The sequence below is a fragment of the Camellia sinensis genome, chromosome 4, assembly GCF_055761805.1.
Source record: "Camellia sinensis isolate YWXY chromosome 4, ASM5576180v1, whole genome shotgun sequence".
Classification (NCBI taxonomy): Eukaryota; Viridiplantae; Streptophyta; class Magnoliopsida; order Ericales; family Theaceae; genus Camellia; species Camellia sinensis.
This window is the reverse complement of record NC_138964.1, coordinates 92,167,016-92,187,787: the sequence shown is the minus strand read 5'-3', so window position 1 is coordinate 92,187,787 and position 20,772 is coordinate 92,167,016. Positions and strand designations below refer to the sequence as shown.

The window sequence follows — 20,772 nt, the reverse complement described above, 5'->3', positions numbered from 1 at the left end:
ACAAGCCCTCATTAATATCTTTGAAGTGCACCATGATGAAGTTGCCGAGGCTAAGGTGTATGCGCCTCGGCGCATCGAGGAAGCTTATGGGGCCATTACTTTTTCAGAGGCAGACAAAGCATACCCATTTCGCCATAATCGTCATCTTTTTGTCACAGCATACATCAATGATGTAGAGTTCAAGCGTGCTTTCCTTGATGGCGGGGGTGTCCATAAACATCATCACTACTGACAACTTTGCAAAGTCCAGGATGGATCGCCAACCCATCACTGTGACGGGTTTTGGCGGTGAGAAAAAAGATACCAAGGGCCATGTGGTCGTGGACTTAGCAGTTGGTGAGATCCGTTCCACAACCAAGTTTCATGTGATTGAAGCGGACACAAATTGCCACATGATACTTGACAGAGCTTGGACGCACCGATATGGAGCTATCCCGTCGAGTTATCACCAATGCGTGAAGGCCAAGTTTGGAAAGCGCACAGTAACCATATAAATGCGTCTGAACAACCATTTGGGGTTGAGGAGACACACTGGCCCTGTTTCGTAGGGCATATTTTCAGCTTATTTCTGCTTTTAGCTTAATTTAAACTATTTTGATGTGTTTGGTTCAGCTTAATAACACAGCTTATAACTTTTTGTAAGTCAAAAATCAACTTATTCTTTGAGTGGGGGAGGAGAAGCTTAATTTATAAGTCAAAAATCAGCTTATGTTCACAGTTATAAGTTATAAGCCGTTAGGCTATAAGTTATAATCACTTTCCCACAGCTCTACCAAACAGGGCCACTATTCGGATGCAGTTTTCTTTACCGAGTTGTCAACGGGTGAAACTCCAAGGAACGGTAAAGTTTCAGGAGTAAAATTGCCAAAATGGGAAGGCATTCAGGATGCAGAGGCTGCTCCAGAAAGTAGTGGGCAGAAGAGGAGCAGCAAGTCCACAAGTCCTCCGCCCAAGATCGTTAAGGTACGGGAGGGTGGTAAGACAGTTTACTACTTATGACAGGTCTTGGAGGCCCGGTTTCATACCTTGGGAGGATGGCCCCGAGACAAATAAATGTGACGATTACGGCTCCCAAGAAGAGTTGGTGGAGACGCTTGAGCCCGCCCCTGAATGCGTGCAAGATAGACTCAAACCGCAGCAGGAGGTACTTGTTGAGGTCAACCTCAGCGACTTACCAGGGCAGAGTAGGCAGCGACACAATAGCTCCAACAGCTAAGGCAGAATTGATAACACTACTGAAGCGGTACAGTGACGTCTTTGCTTGGACATACGATTAGATGCCTGGTCTTGACCCATCTCTTGTCACCCATCACCTGGATACTTTTCCCAACTCTAAGCCAATAAAGCAGCATGCTCGAAAGTATCACCCTGGCCTTGAGGCAGAGATTAAGGAAGAGGTAGAAAAGTTGCCGAGGGCCAAGTTCATTGAGCCTATACAGTGCCCAACTTGGCTAGCAAATATTGTGCCTGTGGAGAAGAACGGCTAGATCAAGGTCTGCGTAGACTTTCTCGACCTGAATGAATGAGGCTTGCCTGAAAGATGAGTTTACATTGCCCCATGTTGACACACTTGTTGATTTTACCGCAGGCCATAAGATGTTCTCTTTTATGGATGGGTTCAGTGGTTATAACCAGATCAAAATGGCATCAGAAGATGTAGAAAAAACGGCATTTAGAACACCCTTGGGAAATTTTTTCTATACGGTGATGCCCTTCGGCTTGAAAAACGCGAGGGCAGCCTACCAACGGGCTATGACTGTAGTGTTCCATGACATGTTGCATCATGAAGTGGAAGTATATGTGGATGATCTGGTGGTCAAGTCTATTGAGGTGAACTGACACCTCTGCGACTTGGAAAAAGTTTTTCAGCGATGCCGCAAATTCTGCCTAAAGATGAACCCTCTCAAGTGTGCCTTCGGAGTTACCACCGGCAAGTTCCTTGGCTTTTTTGTACACCGGCGGGGGATTGAAGTAGATGGGGATAAGATTAAATCAATCATGGAGATGCTACCACCACGCTCTCAAAAGGCTTTGAAGAAATTCCTAGGCAAAGTGTCATACCTGAGGGGGTTCATTCCAGCCCTTGCTGAGATAACCTTTTCCTTTGGGACACTTTTGAAAGGGAATCGCAAGTTTGAATGGTTGCGAGAACACCAACAGACATTTGATATGGTGAAGAAAGCACTTACAATGATTGCCCTACAACCCAACAAGCCTCTGCTACTGTACCTGATGTCTACACCTCGGTCTATTGGGGCTCTACTTGTCCAAGACATAGATGGCATTGAGAAGCCAGTCTATTACATCAGTCGCAAAGTCAATGGTGTCGAGTCGCAATATACCCCAATTGAGAGGCATTGTTTAGCCTTAATCTTCACAGCGCGGAAGTTGCGCCACTATTTTTTGGCACACCCGATCCATGTTGTGACCCCGGAGTGATCCAGTCCGCTACTTGCTAAGCAAACCCGCTATGACTGGAAGAATGGCAAGATGGCTTTTGGCTCTAGCAGAATATGACATCACTTGTGTTAATCCCAAGGCTATTAAGAGCCAAGAACTTGCAGACTTACTTGCCCAATTCCCATCTGGTGAACATGAACCTGCAGAGGTATCTCTACCAAGTGAGGTCCATGTGTCAGCAGTTGCAGTTGAGGCTTATTGGGACTTAAAATTTGATGGAGCTTCGGGATCTGGGAAAAGGCGGAGCTGGCATAACACTAACCAGTGAAGAAGGAGAGAAGTTTCATCTATCATATAAGCTTGATTTTAAATGTTCAAACAACGAGGCTGAATATGAGGCGTTGATACTGGGCCTAATTGTTGTCCAAAAGAAGGGCCTCCGCAAGTTGAAAATTTGGGGCGACTCCGAGTTAGTTGTCAGGCAAACAATGGGTGATTTCGCCTTAAAGGAGCCTCTGTTGGGCTCGTATCGCACCGTGGTTCAAGGGTTGCTCACTTAATTTGATGATGTCCAAATCTAGCATACCCTTCGAACACATAACCGTTTCCCCGATGCCTTGGCTATGCTGGGGGCAAAGTTGGATATACTAGATGATAGTATAGCGATCGTCATCGAGAAAAGAACAGCACCAGCAGTGTTAGCCGAAGAACATACAGTGCAAGATGCTAAGGGATGGAAAGCCGATATAATCCAACAAAACAGTTGAAAACGGGCCAGGGAACAATCAGACCAGCCGAACTTGCATAATTTATGCTCTTCAGAGGAGAGTTGTGTTTTCGCGGTGCCAACAACTTGCTGGCAAGGTGCGTCGGTAGACAAGAAGCAACTTATAGAGTTAAGCAGAACCATGCTAAGCCTTGTGGAGTAGGAGATATCAGTCTATACCGACGGATACAGAGGTAAGGGTATTACTGGCCAGAGATGGAAAAGGAAAGTACTGAGTTGCAGAGGCAATGTGCAAAATGCCAATCCTCTCCTAAGGAAGAGGAAGCCCATTTCTTAAGCAGTGAAGAATGGAGGCAGCCATATGTCAACTACCTTGGAAATGGCACACGGCCTGAGAACAAAGCCGATGCAATCAGAGTTAAGAGGCGGGCCCTCCGCTTCTTCCTTGACCAAAGGACGAGGCAAATGAGGTGCTGAGGGAAGCACACAAGACAGAACATCAAAGAGGGCAGCGATTATATGGACATCTCATTCACCTCGGCTACTACTGGCCGACAATGGAAGAAGATGCTAAAAACTTGGTAAGGAGTTGGCAATCCTGCCAGAAGTTTGGGAACTTGATACATGCACCGGCGGTTGAGCTGCACAACATCAAGACCCCTTACGTGTTCCATACTTGGGCATTTGATTGGGCAGCAATCGAAAGGCCACAGATTACTGCGACTGAAGTTAGTAGCAAGTGGGTGTGGGGGCTATACCAATGAGGAAGGTAGACGGGACAGGAGTAGCCAACTTCATCAGAGAAAGCATAATCTGTAGGTTTGGCATACCAAAAGTAATGCTGTGCGACAACGGAACTTTTTTTGTAAATCGTCATGTGGGAAGACTGCTGAACGCCTACCAGATCAAGCAGCACAAGTCTAGTCCATACTACCCCCGTGGGAATGGACAAGCTAAGGCGACCAACAAAACCATCATCCGAATATTGAGTAAAATGATGGATGAAGCAGGGGCACATGGTCTGAACGACTCCTCGTAGCACTCTGGGCGTATAGAACGTCAAAGAGAAAGCCAACTCAGGCAACCCCATTTTCCTTAGTGTACGGGTCCGAAGCTGTGTTACCAGTTGAGTTGGCAGTACCCTCAGCAAGAATGGCTATGTCAGCACACTTAGTTCCAGACAGCAGAAAGAATGACATAGAGGCAGCTAAAGAAATAAGAGATCGGACCTCGCGGGCAATGGAAAAGTATCATTAATCCGTAGCTCGTGCCTACAATCAATCTGTTCAGCACAAGAAGTTCAATAAAGCGGACTTGGTATGGAAGACAGTGGACGCAATCATGCGGGGGCAACCAATTCCCAAGTTCTCACCAAGATCGGAAGGCCCCTACAAAGTTGCTGAGGAAAGCAGCAGCGGGTACTACAAGGTGACGAGTAGATGATGGGTTCAAAACTGGCCCTATCATCACCACGTTGTCTGCATGCTCGAGGAAACCATCGACTGCCTGAAGCCTATCCCTCATACACAATAGGTCCAAACCGTTCCTCTGAAAGCCGCTCAGGTTTGCCTCAGCACTTTCCACGAACTTGCTAGGGGTTGTCAGAATCTTCTTTGTAACAAGGTCGTGAGTGAAGCTGGCGAGTGACTCCAGCAGTGCTATGTGCACCATAGATCTAGGAATGTTAAGAGCAGTAAAGGTGCCGGGGTGCAGCGCCTGGATGCGGGGCGAGAGTGGGAGCAGCTACGGAGGAGACCCAGTAACTTAGAAAAGAAACTTTCTCTGAGGGTTGAGGGGACTCACTCACACCCCCACCAGCTTTAATCACTGGAGGGAGATTGGTGGAGCAACCAAAGGTCTGAGGACGACGCACTTCCCCTGAAGATGATTGCCCAGCAGCATTGGAATGGGTAGATACAGCGTTGGCGAGAGGGTGAACTAGCCTCGCGAGAAAGACTAAAGCTGCCTGCACCGTCATGTCGCTCTGAAAAGAGGTTATCCATCTGGTAGTCTCCAACGTTCAGATCTGGAACAGCAGTGGTATCCATCCTAGTATAAAAATCTTGGGATACCCCAAGGTCAGCTGGCACTTCCGAAAAGTGCGTGGGGTACAAGTCTGCCAGCTGTTCAGAGGTTGCCGAAGCAACTAGTTCAGAGGTCCTAGCGACAGCAGTAACAGTGTAGGTGGCCAAAGTGACAGTTACCTCTGCAAGTCGGTCCAAATTTAGAGGGGTCACAGTAGAAATAGTGGAAGCAGTCGCTACACTTGCACTCTCCTCAGCCACTTGGGCGTTCAGAAGTGTGGTCTGGTTAACCAATGGAGACTCAGTGGACTGGGAGGAACCACCAGATGCAGCTCCAAAGGGAGGTGGTGCAACTTCCAGCTGCTCTCTCATGCCGCTATCTTCCCTTGGGGTCGTAGGAAAAAATAATCTCCGCCGACAGAGGAACGGTCGGAGTGCACAGAATCAGCGGGGTTTGGAGGACTCATGCCGCTATCTTCCCTTGGGGTCGCAGGAAAAAATAATCTCCGCCGACAGAGGAACGGTCGGAGTGCACAGAATCAGCGGGGTTTGGAGGCTCTGCACCCTTTGCAATTAGGCTCCACAACTAGCAGGGGGAACTTCATTTTCTGCAGGCTCCACAACTAGCTCAGCCTCAGTAGTTGGTGCAGCCTCAGCGCTTGGTTCTTCTTCAACATCTGAAAGTACTGTCCTGCGGGTCCTGAACGTTGTGACCCTTGTAGCAATGGGAAGGTCGTCGTCGTTGTCATCGTCTGAATCTGAGGAAATTCCGATGGCAGTAGAAGAACATCCGGGGCCGGTGGTATGGCCGGTTGGCCTTGTAAAGAAAAAAGGTTATGTGATTACCAAAGTAAATGTAAGAAGTCCAAGGAAGCAATGCAAAATATTTTCTAAGTATGGGTACCTTTCGGAGTCTCTTCCTACTTGGTGAGGCAAGTGCATCGGCAACTGATGCCGCTGGCTCTTGGGCTGTCCTTAATCTGGAGCAGGTCGTCTGTAACTGTCGTGCCGACTTGAAGGGGGGCAATTTGCCCTTACGGGTGAGGCTTCTCCACGGTATGGAGGGATAGAAGCTTGAAGCAATAGAATATACTGGTTTGTTTCCCTCGGCCAGAGGGCAGACGAAGAGATAAGTTAGGCTGCGGGATAGGTTCCATCGCAGGGACTACGGGAGCACTGTTGCGAAAGTGGAAGAAAGAGTTGAGGTTAGGGTGCCAGAACAGCCTTTTAGTCGCAGTAAAAACGCCCTCTCTTCCAAGTGAGGAAAGCTCCATGAAGCCTAAGCCCTCCCAAGTAGAGCGGTATAATCACGGGCAAACTGCTGAAAGCTCTGGTGGTAATCAGTCTGAAGCGGAGGGGCATGTGGGACGCCTTGTTCCATGCCGAACTGCTAAGGGACCCTCTCCGGTCGATAGATGACACCGGACATGCCCTCCTCGTTCCACTCGGGTAGAAATCCGGGGCGTATCATGGCAACAATAAGAAGGGAGTTGGCCTGGACACTGTCAAGGGAGAAATCAACATGGTAAGCCTCGAAAAAATAGAATGGAACCACAGAAATGCCTGGAAAAAGCTGAGTGAAAGGACGAAACACACACTCCTCCATGCGGTCTACATAATCTGCAAAGGGTCTGTTGGTGCCAAGACCAGACCACCGAGAGATGCGAGGGAGGGAGGGAGTGGCGCACTTGCCTCGTGACAGGTCGATCCATTGCATCTAGAACAGGACGACGCTTTGCATCAAGGACTTAGTCTATGAAGTAAGGCCCATGTTCTTTAGGGACAGGGCCCGTGGCAGGGAATCTCTCATAGAAGAAAGCAGTCAGGAACTGAGTGTGTACAAAGAGCTCGACACATCATAGCGGCCCATGGATCGCTCCATCTCCGAATGGATGAGATCAAGGCAGAAGTATAAGTTCCCCAAGAAGAGGGGGGCCAGATGGATCTGGCTGCCGCTGCAATGTTTGACAGCCAAAGGGAACACAAGAGGGTTAATACTCTCAGCAAGGTTGCTGGGGAGAACAAAAAAAAAAAATTGAAGTAACTGATGAAGGCGGCTAAGTACAAGTTGCCGCGGTAGCCCGGCCCAACTATGGAGTTGCGACTCTCCTTTGTGATGTCGCCCACAATTGGTTGCAGGTCCTTGAAGAAATGCTTAAGCCAGAAAGATAAGTGCTTTTATCCCTCTTGGGCCTTTCCTATAGTAGTTCCCCAGTCCTAAGATTAGATCAAGAGGAATACTTCCGCGCCTCTCGAAAGGCTCCTTGAAGGGCAGTGACAGAAACTTGTTGTGCAGGAGTCAGGGACGCTGGATCGAAGGGGTGATCTCTACGAGTGCTCAAGCGCAGAAGGACGGCAACATCTTGGAGGGTTAGAGTTATCTCCACCCATGCCAAAGAAAAAGTGTGAGTGTTGCGGCTCCAGCGGAAGACAACCATATCAGTGTTGGTTTGTACTTTGCGCACTGATAACTCCCTCGAAATCGAAACGACATTGTAGAGACGAACATCCCGCAATCGCTGCTCGAAATCTGCAATGATGTCATCAACCCAGATGGACCGGCCTGTTGAAGGGCCCGAGTGAGTGCGATAGTAGATGTATGAATGGGGAAAGTCACCACGCTCCACGCGAAACCGCAGCACAGAGACTGGGTTCACCATGTTAGCATCGTCCAAAGCTGTCTCACCAAAAGGAAGCAGAGGCTCCTCCATAGGAAGGGCATCAGGAACGAAGGGGTCAATGGCCTTCCAGAAAGGGTCAGCTAGCCCTCCGAAGTATGAGGCCCTCCTCCACTCAGTAGGGGGTGGGTCAGCCCTGTTGGGTAGAAACCTTGTGCTGGCCATAAGGCAGTATAAAGAAAAGTAAAGAAGACTTTGGAAAGTGGGGACAAGGCAGAGAAGAAGACAAGGAGACAGGAAGTGTGTTTGGGCGGAAGTGGGGGAGCAGTGGACCCAAGGGCCATTATGACCCGTCAGTGAAGAGGGTAATCCTTTTAAGAGCTGACACAACTTCTGACCCATCCGACATAACCCTTGGGTTACTTGCTGGCGTCATGCACGCACGGGAAACCTGGAATGTGTCCCCCACTGGGGCAGGGGACAAATGTAGAGGGTCAGAAATTAAACCCCAAATTAAGTGAGGGCCTAAGTACTGAGGTCACCCCAAAGTGGCAACCAGGAATGAAAAAGGAGCATGGGCTAAAGTCCAAGGGAAGTGGGCCAACAGTGGGCCGTAGTAGGTCCGACCCACCAAGGTTCCAAACAGGCTCCACAAAGGAAAACGACCGAGTCAAGTTGTAGCAAGAACACATGCGACGGTCAAGTTGCAGAGGGAATACATGCAGCGGGGAATTTGCCGAGGAACTTTGCCTTAGCGTCGCCATTCCTAATATCTTCGGCTCCGCCGCCATCCAAAGTTGAAAAGGGAAAGAGAAAGCCGAAGAACCTATGTTGCAGAGGCGACAATTACGACGACCAAGTTGCGGAGGCACTTTGTCTTGGCGCCGCCATTCCAAGTTTTCTAGGTTCCGTCGCCACCTGGAGTTGCTGAGGGAAGGAGAGAACCGAAGCAACTAAATTGCAGAGGCGTCCAAGTTGCATAGGCACTTTGTCAGCGCCGCCATCTCCAATATTGTCGGTTATGCCATTTGAACCTGCCCCGGGAAATGACTACCGCAGCTACTACTGCCGCCGCAACCAAGTTGTGGAGGGAACATCCTGCCAAGGTGATAACAACCTCTGGGAAAAGTTTTCCCTCTGCAAGAAGAGGGTAATGCCTGGCGCTGATAGCAGGCCCCAAGGCATTACTAGCCCAAGGCTGATAGCAGGCTCCAAAATTCATTTAACTTGGCCCTGATAGCAAGCCCCAAGACTTACTGGTTGGAGCTGATGGCAGGCCCAGGGTACCAGTTTACCGCGGTGATCCCGCGATGACGGAAGCAGGGTAGCCAGATCATAAGGGACTCCCTTTCCATTACCGAGGTCATAGACTTGCCTTAGTGGCACGGGCAGGACTAAGGAAGCCCCTTGGGCTTGGTACTAAGGCATAGCACGGCTGATAGCAGGCTTGGTTATGGCCTTTGCCGTAGGAAGCTGGAGAGTTTGTGGTTAGGTGGTTAAGGGTGAAGGCTTCGCTGCAGTGAGCACGAACATAGTCGATAGCAGACTGATGGAGTCCTGAGAATGCATGCAGTGGCCAAGTAGAATTGAGAAGGCAAGTGCAGCAGCAAGGTTTATCGCTGCAAGTGCACTTTCTGAGGTTCTAGCTGAGAAGGCAAGTGCAGCAGTAAACGCTCCCGTCGCAACTGCACTTGTTGAGGCTCAAGGGGGAGTTTCAGCTCCAAACACTCTCGTCGCAACTACACTTGCTGAGGCTCAAAAATGTAATTGTGGAGGCAAACAGATAGTATACAGTACATGTAGAAGGACACGTGGCACCTTCAGCCTGGTGGCTCGAGGCAGAATATTCCATGTGATCATCCAGGACACATGTCCTCTCTCTATTTGGCCACTTGGTGTCCTCTTGGTGCCAAGGAAAAGCCTATATAAATAGGACCTATTTCCCAAGGTTCAAAAAGAGGAATTTTGGAGATTTGGGGGAGATGCTGCCCATTTTGGCACTGCCATGCATTTTTTCTTGAGCTACTTGTTTAACCCTCACCCAGCTGCACACTCTTCAACTTCTAGACAGTTGTTGCTGCTCATTCTCAAGTCACTTCCATCATTCTTGGACCATTAGCATAGTTTTGCCTCTCTAATCACCTTGTCTGACCTCGAACCCCCTTACATTTCTGGCGACTCCGCTGGGGAGGCTGCTTTGTTGATGGTTCATACCCGCAGTAGTTTACACACCTCACTGGAAAAAAATGGCAGAGGATGAAGTTCAGCAAGGCTCTTCAAATGGCGGAGCAGCACATGCGGAGGACCGTGACCACAGTGTTGTGATTGAGGCAGTTTAGTCACTCCAGGATATGCAGAGGGAGATCCTGGCAGCTTTGCAAACTCTCACTGAGGCTGTTATGGCCATGGCTTCTCGACCAGCTCCAGCGCAAGCACCTTCGCCCGTAGCAGTCCCAAACCTAGTGCCTAACCTGTTCCCTGAGGTTCGAGCTCTGATCCAGTGCCTCTGGTGCTACTTCAGGCGAACGGTGCGGCCGTTGGTTCAACTACCCAGGAGCAGACTGGACCATTCCAGCCCACTCACTTTTTTACTCTAGCCGATGTACAAGCTATGCTCGAGCAAGAAGCAACTCCCATCTCTCCACGACTCAGATGTGAGGGCCCCATACTCATGTTTATTAAGTTTGATGGGAAACAAGGCAATGCCAGAGAACAGGTGGTGAGGTTCATTGAAACTCTTGGTGTCCATGGCAGTGAGTGACCACTCTCTGCGCCTTCGGGAGTTCTCCAAGTCCACTTACTGAAAGGGCTTGCAGATGGTATGTGAACTTGGCTCCCAACTCGATCAAGAGTTGGGAGGAGATGGTGAACAAGTTCCACACGAAGTTCTTCGAGGTCAAAGCGAAAGTTACAACCCTCACCCTTGGGCGAGATGTCCAAAAGGAGGGCGAAGATATACTGGACTATGTTAAGCGGTTCCGAGATAAGGCTATTGACTGTCATGAACCAGTGGATGAGGCCCATTTAGTCAGCATATGTGTGGAGGGTGCCATACGCGACTACAAAATTTTCTTGGTGAATCATAATCTGCCTACCATTTCAGCCTTGATTGAGGCAGCTAGGAACCTCAGTACCATTGGTCCCTTGCACAAATCTCGTGACAGCCACCGCTACCCTCGCAGTAGCAGAGTTGCTGCAGTAACCTCTGCAGGAGGGAGGCGCTCGCAAGGGGAGGCGACGTCCTCTCGGAAAAGAAAGAGTTATGAGGACAGAAATCCATGTCCTTGAAGCCTTGAGAATGTTAAGTCTCTGGTTAAAGAATGGGTAGCTGATGGTGAACTTAACTTGCCTCCAGTTGATGTCCCTCCAACCAAGAAGGACAAAGAAAGCCCGGTTATTGTGTCTAGCACAGAACCACTAGACACCCTTTTAGGGACTGTTGGACTTTGAAAAGTATCTTCAAGAAGAAAGTTGACGCAAATGAGCTGAAGTTCAAAGATGCCGGCAACCGTGATGTGCGGAAGGACCCTTATCCTAACCACAAGGGGAAGGGGAAGAATGTACATATATGATTGGCTATCTCGGGCTTGTGCGTGATCAAGTGCATATGGCGTCTTACTATGATGAGTTAGAAGAAATTGCAACCGGCCAGCTCCCTGAGACAGTGTACCTGCAGAGGCAAAATTCGCAGAGGATGCTAATGCCCAGGCCTTGCAAAACTCTGTTAAGTTTCGCACCTTCTTCGACCAATTGGGGCTGAGCCAAACCGCCAGGTTGGAAGCAACAAAAGCCCTCATTAATATCTTTGAAGTGTACCATGGTGATGGTTGCTGAGGCTAAGGAATATGCGCCTCGGCGCATCCAGGAAGCTTATGGGGCCATTACTTTTTTAGAGGCTGATAGAGCATACCCATTTCCCCATAATCGTCCTCTTTTTGCCACAGCATACATCAATGATGTAGAGTTCAAGCGTGCTTTCCTTGATGGTGGGGGCGTCCATAAACATCATCACTACTGACACCTTTGCAAAGGCTGGTGTCCCAGAGTCCAGGATGGTTCGCCAACCCATCACTGTGACGGGTTTTGGCGGCGAGAAAAAACATACCAAGGGCCATGTGGTCGTGGACTTAACAGTTGGTGAGATCCATTCCGCAACCAAGTTTCATGTGATTGAAGCGGACACAAATTGCCACATGATACTTGGCATAGCTTGGACGCACCGATATGGAGTTATCCCGTCGAGTTATCACCAATGTGTGAAGGCAAAGTTGGAAAAGCGCACAGTAACCATATAAATGCATTTGAACAGCCATTTGGGGTTGAGGAGGCACACTATTCGGATGCAGTTTTCTTTACTGAGTTGTCAACGAGTGAAACTCCAAGGACCGGTAAAGTTGTAGGAGTAAAATTGCCAAAATGGGAAGGCATTCGGGATGCAGGGGTTGCTCCAGAAAGTAGTGAGCAGAAGTGGAGCAGCAAGTCCACAAGTCCTCCGCCCAAGATTGTTGAGGTGCGGAAGGGAGTAAGACAATTTACTACCTATGACAGGTCGTAGAGGCCAGGCTTCATACCTTGGGAGGATGGCCCGAGACAAATAAATGTGACGATGACGAGTCCCAAGAAGAGTTGGTGGAGATGCCTGAGCCCGCCCCTGAATGCGTGCAAGATAGACCCAAACCGCAACATGAGGTACTTGCTGAGGTCAACCTCAGCGACTTACCAGGGCAGAGCAAGCCCTGTGTTCATCAGCGACACAATGGCTCCAACAGCTAAGGCAGAATTGATAACACTACTGAAGCGGTACAGTGACGTCTTTGCTTGGACATATGATGAGATGCCTGGTCTTGACCCATCTCTTGTCACCCATCACCTGGATACTTTTCCCAACTCTAAGCCAATAAAGCAGCATGCTCGAAAGTATCACCTTGACCTTGAGGCAAAGATTAAGGAAGAGGTAGAAAAGTTGCCGAGGGCCAAGTTTATTGAGCCTATACAGTACCTAACTTGGCTAGCAAATATTGTGCCTGTGGAGAAGAAGAACGGCCAGATTAGGGTCTGTGTGGACTTTCCCAACCTGAATGAATGAGGCCTGCCCGAAAGATGAGTTTCCATTGCCCCATGTTGACACACTTGTCGATTCTACTGCGGGCCATAAGATGTTCTCCTTTATGGATGGATTCAGTGGTTATAACCAGATCAAAATGGCATCAGAAGATGCAGAAAAAACAGCATTTAGAACACCCTTGGGAAATTTTTTCTATACAGTGATACCCTTCGGTTTGAAAAACGCGGGGGCAGCCTACCAATGGGCTATGGCTGTAGTGTTCCATGATATGTTGCATCATGAAGTGGAAGTATATGTGGATGAGCTGGTGGTCAAGTCTACCGAGGCAAACCGACACCTCTGTGACTTGGAAAAAGTTTTTCAACAGTGCCGCAAATTCTGCCTAATGATGAACCCTCTCAAGTGTGCCTTCGGAGTTACTGCCAGGAAGTTCCTTGGCTTTTTTGTTCACCGGCGGGGGATTAAAGTAGATGGGGTTGCTTGGGAGAACAAAAAAACGAAATGAAGTAACTGACGAAGGCGACCAAGTACAAGTCGCCGCGGTAGCCTGGCCCAACTACTAGTTGCGACTCTCCTCTGTGATGTCGCTCACAACTGGTTGCAGGTCCTTGAAGAAATGCTTCAGCCAGGAAAGATAAGTGGTTTTGTCCCTCTTGGGCCTCTCCTGGAGTAGTTCCCCAGTCTTAAGATCATACCAAGAGCCATACTTTCGCGCCTCTGGAAAGGCATCTTGGAGGGCAGTGACAGCAACTTGTTCCACAGGAGTCAGGGATGCTGGATCGAAGGGGTGATCTCCACGAGTGCTCAAGCGCAGAAGGACGGTAACATCTTCGAGGGTTGGAGTTATCTGCCTCCATGCCAAAGAAAAAGTGTGAGTGTCTCGGCTTCAGTGGGAGACAATCATATCAGTGTTGGTCTGTACTTTGCGCGCTGATAACTCCCTCGAAATCGAAACGGCATTGTAGAGACGAACATCCCGCATTCGCTGCTCGAAGTCACCATCTGCAATGATGTCATCAACCCAGAGGGACCAGGCTATTGGAGGGCCGGTGTGAGTGTGATAATAGATGTATGAATGGGGAAAGTCACCACGCTCCACGCGAAACCGCAGCACAGAGACTGGGTTCACCATGTCAGCATCATCCAAAGCAGCCTCAATAAAAGAAAACAGAGGCTCCTTCAAAGGAAGGGCATCAGGAACGATGGAGTCAACGACCTTCCAGAAAGTCAAGTTGGTCCGACCCGCCAAGGGTCTAAACGGACTCCACGAAGGAAAATTCCAGAAAGTCAAGTTGCAACGGGAACACATGCGACGGTTAAGTTGCAGAGGGAACACATGCAGCGGGGAAGTTGCTGAGGTACTTTGCCTTAGCGCCGCCATTCCTAATATCTTCAGCTCCGCCGCCATCCAAAGTTGATGAGGGAAAGTGAAAGCCGAAGCAACTAAGTTGCAGAAGCGACACTTGCGACGACCAAGTTGTGGAGGCACTTTGTCTCGGCGCCGCCATTCCATGTATTCTCGGTTCCGCCGCCACCTGGATTTGCTGAGGAAAAGAGAGAAGCGAAGCAACTAAGTTGCAGAGACATTACTTACAGCGCCCAAGTTGCAGAGGCACTTTATTGGCGCCGCCATCTCCAACATCTTTATTGGCGCCGCCATCTCCAATATTGTTGGTTATGCCATTTGAACTTGCCACGGGAAATGACTACCGCAGCAACTACGGCCGTCGTAACTAACTTGCGAAGGGAACATCCCGCCAAGGTGATAGCCGCCTTTGGGAAAAGCTTCCCCTCTGCAAGTAGAGGCTAATGCTTGGCTCTGATAGTAGGCCCCAAGGCATTACTAGCCTAGGGCTGATAGCAGGCCCCAAAATTCATTTAACTTGGTGCTGATAGCAGGCTCTATGGCTAGGTTGGAGCTGCTAGTAGGCCCAGGGTACTAGTTTACCGCGGCGATCCCGCGAAGATGGGAGCAGGGTAGCCTAAGCATAAGGGACTCCCTTTCCATTACCCAGGTCACAGACTTGCCTTAGTCGCACAGGCAGGACTAAGGAAGCCCCTTGGGCTTGGTATTATGGAACAGCACGACTGATAGCAGGCTTGATTATGGCCTTCGCTCTGGGAAGCTGGGGAGTTTGTGGTTAGGTGGCTAAGGGTGAAGGCTTCGCTGCGGTGAGCACGAACATAGTTGATAGCAGACTAATGGAGTCCTGAGAATGCGTGTACTGGCCAAGTAGAACTGAGATGGCAAGTGCAGCAGCAAGGCTTACCGTTGCAAGTGCACTTGCTGAGGTTCGAGCTGAGAAGGCAAGTGCAGCGGCAAACGCTCCCTTCGCAACTGCATTTGCTGAGGCTCAAGAGGGTGTTGCAGCGCCAAACACTCCCGTCGCAACTACACTTGCAGAGGCTCAAAAAGGTAGTTGCGGAGGCAAACATATAGTACACAGTACATGTAGAAGGACACGTGGCACCTTCAGCGCAGTGGCTCAAGGCAGAATATTCCATGTGATCCTTTGGGACACATGTCCTCTCTCTATTTGGCCACTTGATGTCCTCTTGGTACCAAAGAAAAGCTTATAAATAGGACCCATTTCCCAAGATTCAACAAGAGGAATTTTGGGGATTTGGGGGAGATGCTGCCCATTTTGGCACTGCCATACATTTCTTCTTGTGCTACTTGCTTCACCCTCACCCAGCTGCACACTCTCCAACTTCCAGACAGTTGCTGCTGCTCATTCTCAAGCCACTTCCACCATTCTTGGACCATTAGCATAGTTTTGCCTCTCTAATCACCTTCTTCCCCCCTACAGTTTTTTACTTTGCCAAGTAACCAAATTTCCTCCAACAAAGGTACAATAGCTTGAGGTAGATTTCCGGTTAGTGATGCTTCCAGCCCAATCTGCATCTGTATGTACTTCCACTTGAAGATGTCCTTGTTTTTTAAATATCAAGCCTTTATCAGGAGTTCCCTTTAGATACCTTTGGATCCTGTATCCTTCTTCTATGTGCTCCTTTCCTAGTGAATGCATGAATTGGCTTACTCTTCTTAGTGCGAATGCTATGTCGGGACGTGTGTGAGATTAGTATATCAGTCTTCCAACAAGTCTCTGAAACTGGTTTATATTCACCACATCTTCAATTCTAGCATGTTGTGGCTTCAAGTTGAGCTCGATTGGTGTTTCAGCAGTTTTACATCCGAGCAAGCCTGTTTCTTTGAGCAAGTAAATTGTGTACTTGCGCTGAGTGACAAAAATGCCCTCCTTAGATCTAGCAAACTCCATTCCAAGAAGGTATCTTAGTGCTCCAGGACCTTTATCTCGAAATCTTTAGCAAGTCCCTTCTTTAACTTTTCTGATTCGGCACTATCATTACCTGTTAGAATTATGTCATCTACATAAACAATCAAGATAGTTACTTTACCTTCTCTGGAGTGTTTATAGAACATAGTATGGTATGCTTGGTTTTAACTGTATCAAAGGTTTTTTACAACCTTCCCAAAACGTTCAAACCACACCCTTGGGGATTGTTTGAGGCCGTATAGAGACTTGTTTAATTTGCAGACTTTATCTATACCAAACTTCTTTTCAAAACCTGGAGGTAGGTTCATATAGACTTCTAGATTTCCATTTAAGAAGGCATTTTTTACATTTAATTGATGTAGAGGCCAGTTGGAATTAACGGCTAGTGACAGTAAAACCCGAATTGACTTCATCTTGGCAACTTGAGCAAAGGTTTCTTGGTAGTCAATCCCGAGGGTTTGTGTAAACCTTTTTGCCACGAGTCTCACCTTATATCTTTCCACGCTACCATCAGCTTTGCACTTCACTGTAAATACCCATTGGCACCCTACTGTCTTTTTGTCCTTAGGCAGATTCACTAACATCCAAGTACCGTTCTTTTCTAGAGCATTCATCTCTTCCATAACTGTTGATTTCCAATTAGGATCATCCAAGGCTTGCTTAATAATTCTAGGAACAAACAAGTTAGATATTTTTGAAGTAAATGCTCTATGACTTTTGGATAGTTTATCATAAGATAAATATTTCGCAATGGAATGTTGGGTACATTTTCGAATTCCTTTCCTAATGGCTAGAGGAAGATCACAGTCTGTGGGTATAACATTAGGTAAAACCGCTGAAGGAAATGGAGATGAAGTAGAGACAGATGATGGAGGAACCAGATTAGGAATACTTGAACTACTTGAGGGACCTTTTTTAGGAGATTCTGATTGGCTTTGTGGTAGAGTGGCTGGCTAGTCTTTACTTTTTCTTTGAGTATTTTTCCGAGCATAAACCAAAAACTCAAGTTCGGGAATAGTTTTTTCCAATTGTAGTATTTCTCCCCCTGCTTGTGAGCCTTCTATGTCTGGAGAAGTTGGACTGGGATTTCCTTCGTTCTCTATATCTTGAATACCCTGTTTCTGTTCTTGTTTTTCAGAAAACAAGGGATGGAGATCGAATAGGATCTGGTAAGGGATCCAAAGTTGTTTGCCAAAAATTTTCTTCCTTTCTCTTTTTCTCCACTTGAAGAGAATTTTTGGTAAAATAGGATTGAGTTTCAAGAAAGGAGACATCCATAATCGCCCGAATGTTTTTTGTTTGAGGATTATAGCACTTGTAGCCTCTTTTGTTTGGAGCATACCCGATGAAAACACATTTTTCTGCTCTATGATCAAGTGTGGATCGAATTTGGCTAGGTATGTGAACGAAAATAGTATAGCAAAAATTTTTTAAAGGCAAATCTGAATTAATTCTGCAATCAGGAAAGGTTTTTTTGAAATATTCTAGGGGTGTGACATATTGCAAAACCTGGGTAGGCATTTTTTTAATTAAATAAGAGGCTGTCAAAATGGCATCTCCCCATAGATATTTGGGAACATACATAGAGAACATTATAGCTCGGGCTACTTCCAGTCAATGCTTTTTTTTTTTCTTTCGGCAATACCATTTTGTTGAGGAGTGTCACGACATATAGATTGATGAAAAATACCTTTTTCCCTTAAAAAATTCCCTAGATATTCATTGAAGTACTCTTTTTCATTATCAGCTCGAAAAATACTAATTTTTGAATGAAATTAATTGCCAACCATTTTGTAAAAATCTTGAAACACGCTTTTGATTATTAAATCAATATAATTTTTCTGTGTTCACAAAATAAAAAATGAAATGTCCAACATCTTTAATAGTTCGAATTATCAAAACGAGATCTATGACAGACCTCATAAGACTAAATAGCGCTCTTCAGCTCAAATTATGGACCGGAGAGAATTTCCTCATATAAAATAACTACATTAGTGGTTGTGTTTTTTTCTCTCTCTAATTTAAGAGTGGATCGGAGAGAATTCCTTCATATAAAATAACTACATTAGTAATTCTTTTTTTTTTTCTTTCTAATTTAAGAGGTTTCATAGGGAGTAGGGAATCGAATTAAGAGGAAGATCCCTTCCATTTCAAAATTTGGATTGGAGAGCATTATTTTGGCCCATGAGGCCTACAACATGCCGCTTTCGATAATTTGAATCGTTCATTTTATCAAGCACTTTGCGTATTTCATCTACACAAAAAAATTTAAATCCAAACAAAATACATTTAAATTAAGTGCTTCTAAAAAATACATTTAAGTGCATCTGAAATGTAAACAAATCATGATCATGAACTAGCAATTCTCTCACCATCGCTTCACATTCTTCATTATTTTTCGTTGCTTCAGACGACTGAACAACAACACATCAAAATCATCTGACATGAGCTCCTCAAAAGTGAATACAACTTCCTCATCATCTCCTTTCCATGAATTGTCTCTCTTACTCTTCATCTTTTCAAGAGACATCAATAAATAGGACTGCTATTTCTCCAAATTACTCGCATATTGTTTAAGATCCGACAAGTTAAACTTCAAAACATCCACAGGATGCCAATTCAATTTGCAAAGCACCGCGGCCAAATCGGAAGGAGTGCTGACGGGAGAGAAAGCGACGCCGGCGATGTGGAGACGAGAGAGTTCCACAGCTTTCTTAAAAAGGCTTTGACGGCCAGTGGCGGAATTTAGTCGCTAAAAATGCCAGAATTGGCGACAAAAAAAAAACTTAGTCGTTGTATATTGACTTTTGACTACTAAAATATTTAGTCGCCGAATGGGAAATAAAAAGTTGCCGAATGGAAAATAAAAAAATTATTTTTTCCCTTTGGCAACTAAAGTTAAACTTACTTTCGGTGACAAATTTAAATTTAGTCGCCGTATATTTATTTTTGGCTACTAAAATATTTAGTCGCCGAATGGAAAATACCTCTTTGGCGACTAAAGTTTTAGTCGCCAAAAACTTACTTTCAGCGACAAAAAATTATTTGTCGCCAAATAATTTTTATTTTTTATTTTTTATTTTTTATCTTTGGTAACCTATCTTCAACGACTAAAATTTAGTCGCAGATGTGTTCAAAATTTTATTGGGAAATATTTCATATTGGCACCTAAATTTTTGCCCAAATCTATTACTTCTTCACACGGTTCTTTCTCTCTCTTGCTCTCCCGTTGTCTCTCTCTATCACACAGAGAATCAATCATCACCACCCCTCATCTCATTATCGCACACGACCAGTGTCTGTCAATCTTCCACCGTCGAACATCGCCACCACAGCTCACCGGCCTCCTCTTCTCCTCCGCCTCCGAGATCTGCGACGCCCGCTGGTTCTGGGCTAGCTCCAAAACCACTTTCCAATGGCTTCCTCTGTTTCCCCCTCGGCACCCGCCCTTCCGGCCGCGTCTTCTTCTAGTAGCTCTTCTACCTCTCCCGCTTCCTCCACACTTTCCGCACCTTCTTCTCCATCCTCCGCGGCCGCCACCTCTCTTTCTTCCGCCTCGTCAACCACTCCATTCTCATCTTCATGTCCTTCCTCTGGCTCGAATTCTCTCAATCTTTTCAAGTTCTTGCCATTCTCATTGCCACCTCTGTTTACTCTCTTGTTTATGGCTACAGATTTTGGATTGCCATTGGTTTGCCCGGTGCTTGTTTCCCCTTTGTGGTCACTGGTCAGATTGTTCTTCTCGGTTGTAATGTTTTGTGCCATGCGGGTGTGCTTTTGCTTCATTTTTGGAAAGGTGAGTTTAATGGAATTGGGGCTTGGGGCTTCAATTCGGTTCTCAATGCTGCCATTCTCTCGCTGTTTCTTAATTTCTATGTCAAGATGCATCTTCGGAGGAGAAAGGTTGCTGATTTTGATGCCATTAAAGATGGAGATGTAGACACGGACATGGCCAAAAACAAGGATATTTGAGTGGTGGGTTTTTCTTTTCTCTCTCTCACTTTGTGACTTTGGATTCAGGGGTAATAATATAGTGACGAATTTTATCAGTATATATATGTTATGCAAATGAATTGTTAGGAGATAGACAGATTATATACAATAATTCTTAGTAATTTTTCTTTTGATTTCTTGTTTCCAGGAAGAAAACTAGTGCTAGTTCATAGTATTCTTTTAAAAATTTGTGCATATTGATTACTAAATTCATAGTCAAATTCTTTGCTAGTTCAATCTTTGGGGAAATTTTTGTTTTTTATTGTTTGGTTTATTTATTTCAGCTTCAGCAGACTTGATGGTGTTTAGTTTCAACCAAATTTTCAACAAACAAAAAAGGAAAAAAAAAGAAGGGTACATATAATAAAAAAAATTCAATTAGTTGTATGTATTTTATTTTAAGAATAATACTAGCAATTTGATATGAGTAAGTATAGTATATTTTTTGAAAGCTAATCAAATTCATTGGCTGTTGAAAAAGTCATTCAGACATTAAAATTTGAACTTCCTAGATTATTAGTTAGTGTTTCTACAAGTCAGGATAGCAACCATAGAATATTGAGTTAAATCATAACTAAAAGCCCCCTTATTAGTTTATGAGTTGCACTATAGAGTTTTATGTGTACTTGGCATGTTTGCTCGGGGC

At 46.3% G+C, this 20,772-nt stretch overlaps 1 protein-coding gene and 1 pseudogene across 12 annotated transcripts in view; both read left to right on the top strand.

The window, feature by feature from the left end:
- The window catches only part of LOC114277671 (arginine--tRNA ligase, chloroplastic/mitochondrial-like), a 58,804-nt gene that overhangs the window by 31,715 nt on the left and 6,317 nt on the right, over window positions 1–20,772 (top strand). For 2 of the 12 annotated variants that reach the window (XM_082925336.1, XM_082925335.1), the window contains exon 1: window positions 19,709–20,108. The exons of the other annotated variants lie outside the window; for them this stretch is intronic. The gene's annotated coding sequence lies outside the window, so the exon portion shown is untranslated. Of the gene's footprint in view, window positions 1–19,708; window positions 20,109–20,772 lie in introns of those variants that run through there. 12 annotated transcript variants of the gene reach the window in all.
- On the top strand, window positions 19,196–20,105 carry LOC145824728 (fatty acid elongase 3-like pseudogene; annotated as a pseudogene).